Source organism: Camellia sinensis, chromosome 5, assembly GCF_055761805.1.
Source record: "Camellia sinensis isolate YWXY chromosome 5, ASM5576180v1, whole genome shotgun sequence".
NCBI lineage: Eukaryota > Viridiplantae > Streptophyta > Magnoliopsida > Ericales > Theaceae > Camellia > Camellia sinensis.
In genome coordinates, this window is record NC_138965.1 from 38,951,775 (window position 1) to 38,957,252 (window position 5,478).

General features: G+C 33.9%; 1 long non-coding RNA gene across 4 annotated transcripts; it reads left to right on the plus strand.

Annotated features, from left to right (window-relative positions):
- Nucleotides 1-413: 413 nt before the first annotated feature.
- LOC114292337 (uncharacterized) lies at nucleotides 414-5,273 on the plus strand. 4 transcript variants are annotated; one of them, XR_014328724.1, is made up of 5 exons: nucleotides 414-498; nucleotides 620-723; nucleotides 900-1,290; nucleotides 1,380-1,828; nucleotides 5,041-5,263. It is a non-coding gene; the product is annotated as an uncharacterized LOC114292337 (long non-coding RNA). The 4 variants fall into 4 exon arrangements; XR_014328723.1 differs by lacking the exons at nucleotides 414-498; nucleotides 620-723 and having other exon boundaries at nucleotides 856-1,290; nucleotides 5,041-5,273; XR_014328725.1 differs by lacking the exons at nucleotides 414-498; nucleotides 620-723 and having other exon boundaries at nucleotides 856-1,290; nucleotides 1,380-1,803; nucleotides 5,041-5,272.
- The last annotated feature ends 205 nt before the right edge of the window (nucleotides 5,274-5,478 follow it).

Below are 5,478 nucleotides of genomic sequence, written 5' to 3' on the forward strand. Positions count from 1 at the left end.
ATTATTTCTCTTTTTAGTCATGAACACAGGGTTTAAGTGTTGCTTTGGAAGTTCAAAGAGTGTATGTGTTTTCAAGGTAAACCACATGGGAGTAAAGTGAAATTAACCCAAAAAGATTCTCCCAAGTTGCTTTATATAAGGCTTCAGGTTTTCTTATTACCCCAATAAACATTCTTTCAAGTGGTCCTTGTACAATAGCACCAATTGACTGGAACAAATTAGTCATTAATCTTTGCAAATAGCTGATTAGATTGACCACTTCTCTCATCTCATACATTAAATGGTGGTGCCTCACATTCTCATGTTATTAACTTGTACCTTAATATTATGCAACATCTATGAGCTTTTGCTAGTGTTTCTTAATGTTTAGTCTTCTTTGTATTTGTTGTTCCATCTATATGTTGGACATCTAGGGCGGATTATAATCCAGATCAGTATTTATGGGAAGAGGATTTTACTCTTGCGGTAGAAAGTACAAAAGACAGGACCTTGAGGCAAGTATGGACATCCGTTACCAAACTTTCAACTTCCATTGCCACTACCTATTTACAATACACATTTTGTTTCATATTTATTATGGTTTAAGCTTCGCAAACTATATATTATTTCAAATTTGCAGCTAAGGAATCAAAGAGGCCACACCTTGCAATGCAGTCATTATGTGGGTTCACCTTTCCCAGAGGACACTCCTCTACCTTGTGTTGTATACTGCCATGGAAACAGGTTTGTCATAATCTCAATTTCATCTTTTAAGATTCCAAACCTCTCTCTCTCAAACAAATCATTTTCATCTTTTCCGATTCCAAACCTCTCTCTCTCTCTCTTCTCCAAACCCTAACCTAAGTCTTCTACATATCCTTCGATCGGTCGACACTATCTCCATTCTTCGATCGGCGAAGAATGATGAGCGGCGGCAGTGGTGGCGAATGAGTTCAATCTCAAATCCAAGTCTACAATCGATATTGAGTTCGCTAGCAAAAGATTGAATGTTGATGGCAAAGTCATCAAAGCTTGGATTTTGAACACTGTTGCTGGCCAAGAAAGGTAATTTTTAGTTTTAATTCATGATATGGGTTGGTTTGATTAGAATTTAATTGGTATGAAGAGATCTGAAGTGTAAGGAATATAAAAAAATTTGCACTTTTTATTGGGGTTTTTCTCGGAAAATGCCTTTCAAAGTATTTTCTCGGGAAAATTAGCAGGTCACACTTTTTCACTGCAATGTTCTGGTCTTGGACTTACTGGGTCAATGGGATACCAGCTCGCAAGTTTGACAGCAGTAACCAATTTGTAAGATCAATAGCCTTCTAAGATGATTTGCTAGTGTTTTCATCTTTTTGTTTGATAATCTTGATGTGGTGATTTGATGAATTCTGTAGTTATATAAACAATAATAATCTTGGAAACCAGATACCTTATCAGCTTCCTCCAAACTGCATGCAACTGTATTTTTAATACCTACTGATTTTTCCTTCTATTCTATTTCAGTCCTTAATTTCATTTATCAAAAAATAAAAAATAAAATAAAAATTGCGCCCTTTAATTTTCTTATGGTGGTTTCATCAGCAATCCTTTTATAATGCAGACACCTTGTTGGAAATGGCTTCACTGGTGGTATCCCTTATTCAATATCTTAGATGACTTCCCCAAAATACCTCTAAGACAAGCATCCGAAATTTGATTTTTATTGTTCATGTCAAAACTATTTAAAACTTCACACTTAACCACTGGTTGTTACATTGTGCTTTGATTGTAGAAATGTTGGTCACAATCAACTTCAGGGCCAAGTGAATGACATGTTTGGTGAGCTTTCATCCCTCTCCACATTGTAAGTTTACCCTCCATCACCTTTTTTCCTTGTGGAGTTCTCTCAATTATGCATACCTTGACATAGTTGAGGCGTTATCAGCAGCATTGTCTTTCATTATGATGTACAAGACTAAATGATTATAGTTTTTAGCCTTTTTTTCAATTCTTAAACACTTTGGTAATCATTACTTTCCATGCCACAGATGAGAAGCTTTATTTTGTGTTTTGTTTATTTTTTTGGGGCACAAATCAATATTGGTTGTTACAGCATTCTAAAGTATGTACTTTAGAAAATGTTACACGTGCTAACTAGCTCTTCAAAAGGTAATGTGGGGTGGGGTGGGAGGGGGGAAGTAATTCAACCTCTGAAAACTTTTTGTTTTGGGCCTTTTGTATTATGTAGTTTCCATGGATTGAACTAAGCATTACAGTTTTTTTGTCCATCCTGGATATTGCCTGCTAAGATTTGATAGACGGCTCATTGGGATAGATGTGGATGAATAAATAATACGCCCCATAGACACATGTAGGAAGTTTTCTCCCCATGCCTTTCTTGGTTCATGGTTCAATGTTCTAGTCTCTAAGGAGCCATTTTCAATATGTAGAATAGTAATGGGGTACCATGATTGTTTTTATGTACACTAAGGGGCTATAGGATGTTAAATTACTTATTTCCCTGTTGAGGTACGTTCTATGGTAAAGCCTTCAACTTAACTTAAATGTAACATTTTTGTTCACAAACTTCGTGTACTCGGAAATAATTTGGTTGAACTAAAAAGACATAGGAAGTAATTAGATGTTTTGATAGGAGTTATTTAGGTGAAGAAAGACATGATTAATCGTGTTGAACCTATAATTGTGTGCTTTGATTTGTTCATTTGAGTTCTTGTTTGTATAAGGGTGGCAACCCCTCTGATGTTGTTTCTTTAATCAATTATTATTTATCAAAGAAAAAAAATTCAATTTTTATTTGAAGACATATTTCCACTTGCTTTTAGTACATCCATGAAGAACAGCACTGTGACGTTTCTGACTTCAACTCAATAGTTATGAACTGCACTATGACGTTTGTGACTTTGGCTGAAGTTTTTAGAACTCCAAACTAAGGGTGGTTTGGGTATGACTTATTTAGTGACTTATTGGCTTTTTACGAAAATACATGCACAAAAGTAGAGAATTGATGTGATGACTTGTAGTAAATAAGCCAATAAGTAGCTTATTTAGGTGGTACCCAAAATAGTTGAGACTTCTTGGCTATTGGAAATTGGAATATGTATATAGTGTTGAGCTTCCCCTTGCACTGCTATTTTGGGGGTCCTTTACTTATTTTAGATCTCTAAATTCTTATTGATTTTGTTTTTTGGACAGACATATACATATGGCAGTGTAATGAACTTTAGTTAGTATTGGCATAATTGAATGTTAACCATAGCATAACTTCTCTCCTTGTGTAGCAGGTTTTCTCTCCTCTGTTTCTTTCCATTATTTTCCCTTCATTTCTCTTTTTTATACTCTATCTACTTACTCTTTGTTTCTTCTTCTCCCTCTCTGGTTCTTCTTTGTATTTCTTCTCTGCTGCTTCTGCTTCTATTTCCCTTTTCTATTTCCCCTTCAACCTTATATAAGGTAACCTTTATTGCCTATCAATTTATTACAAGTTCTTTTTCTTTGTATGTTTTTCCTTGTAGGTTGTTTTGTATTATTGCATGATGCTACTTTTTCAATTTTATCAAGGTTTCTTGTTATTGATGATGTAGTTTCAGTTGAGCATGGTCTAAATAGCCAATTTGTAGCCATAACATCTAAATTCAAACTTGACCACCAATTTAGTATACTAGCCTATTGCGTCCAAGGAATTTTTTTTTTCCTTCATCAAAATGGCTTAAATGTTTTTGTTTCCTAAGAAACCAACTTGAAACATGAGTGCAACTATGAAATTCTAACTTTTCCATTGAAGCATAACAAAACATCTAATTTAAAAATAAATAAAAAAAATCTTAGAGATCAAGCAGTAGATCATTCAGGAGAGATAAATACTATATGTTAGTAAGTGTTTTTGTTCCTGCTTTTGTTCCTAACATAAAGTTTGGCTATAGTGATGGATCAATACACATCATTGGTATAATGATTTCATTAATAACATCTTAATTGTTCTCAACTTAGTTGCCTTCAAACAGTTCAGAACTTGAAAGTGATTTGTTGCGTTTAGAACTTGTGTCAAGAACTTACTATTTTTAGACTGTTAGAAGGAGATGAGTTTTAAATTTTACTTCACTGCGAGGGAGAGAAAGATGAGAGGGATGAAAGGTGCTTGTCACTAGGTATTGGGGTTGGGTTTGGCCATGTACGATGGTGACCTGGTGGACTATGTCTATGAGGTTACTGAGTCACCCAACCTGGGTGTTTGGGGAAGTGGCTGCTGGGTTTTGTTTTAGAGGTGGTTGATAGCTATGGTGGCCCATGAGGCTATTGGTCAATGGTGGCGTGTGAGGTGTAGGAGGAAGTAAGAAGAAGAATGGAAGGGAAGAGTGGGTCTGCTGCTGTAGAAAGGAGGGAGAGGGAATGAAGAAGAAAATAATAGAAAAAGATAAATTAAAAATGGGGCAAAAGCATTATTATATATATTTCTTACATTCACACATGCTCAATTTAGTGTGTGGTGTACATGCATGGTTAACTAAACCAGAATTCGCGACTTTTGCACTTCACTTCAAATTTCAAGAGGGTTATGTATATATTTTTAAACATGAAGGAGGTAAAGTGCTTTTGGACAAAACCATAAAGGGGTGAAATGTAATTAACCCAAATTGGTTGGAGGTCTTATTGTGTTTTTATTTCAATATCTATTCACGTGTGTTTGTTTTTGTTTTTATGGTTGCTTGCATGCATGTGTTTTGACCTTTTACCTCGTTGAGGTTAAAAAATAAAATAGGAAAATATTTAGATTTAAATAAAAGTGCTGATTAGTTTGTGTCAAAAAGGTTCTATGATTCTCTTTGGTTCTTGTTGACATTAGTGCTAGTGATACATGGTATTCCTGCACTCTTTTGGCATCTTTTGGCATCTTCTGTTATCCGTGTTACTTATCATCAAGGATAACCTCAACTCTTTGAAGTTTTGGATTGTTATATGCATTTCTATTAAATTGGTTTATACAATAAAATTATTTATATATGAGTTTAAATGTAATTGACAATATATTAATGTTTTCCTTATTTATTTTCTTTGCAGATTGGTTTTGATGACGTCGGGAAGTATACTTGCAAATCAAGATCAAGTGTTGAATTTATTTATTTTTATCTGAACTGATACTTAGTTCTAGTTACAAATCAAGATCGTGATGATTTTTTTTGTGGACTCCACGTTAGTTCATTTTGGGATTTGCTATGATGTTTTTTTTGTTATACTTAATGGATTATTATTAAATTTGTTTAATGAATATATTTTGATTTATAATATAAATTGTTTAGTGAATTTTTTTTGTGGAGTGTTGTATAATAGCTAGTGGATTTCTTAGTACAATTAAAAGGCTATTGGGATATGAGCAGTGATATTTGTGAAATAATAATTTAAATTGAAATATAAAATATGGAATATGTTTAGTGACGAATTTGTTTCGTCATTTGTACTTGTTATTATGATAAAGTGATTATTCGTCGCTAATAAATA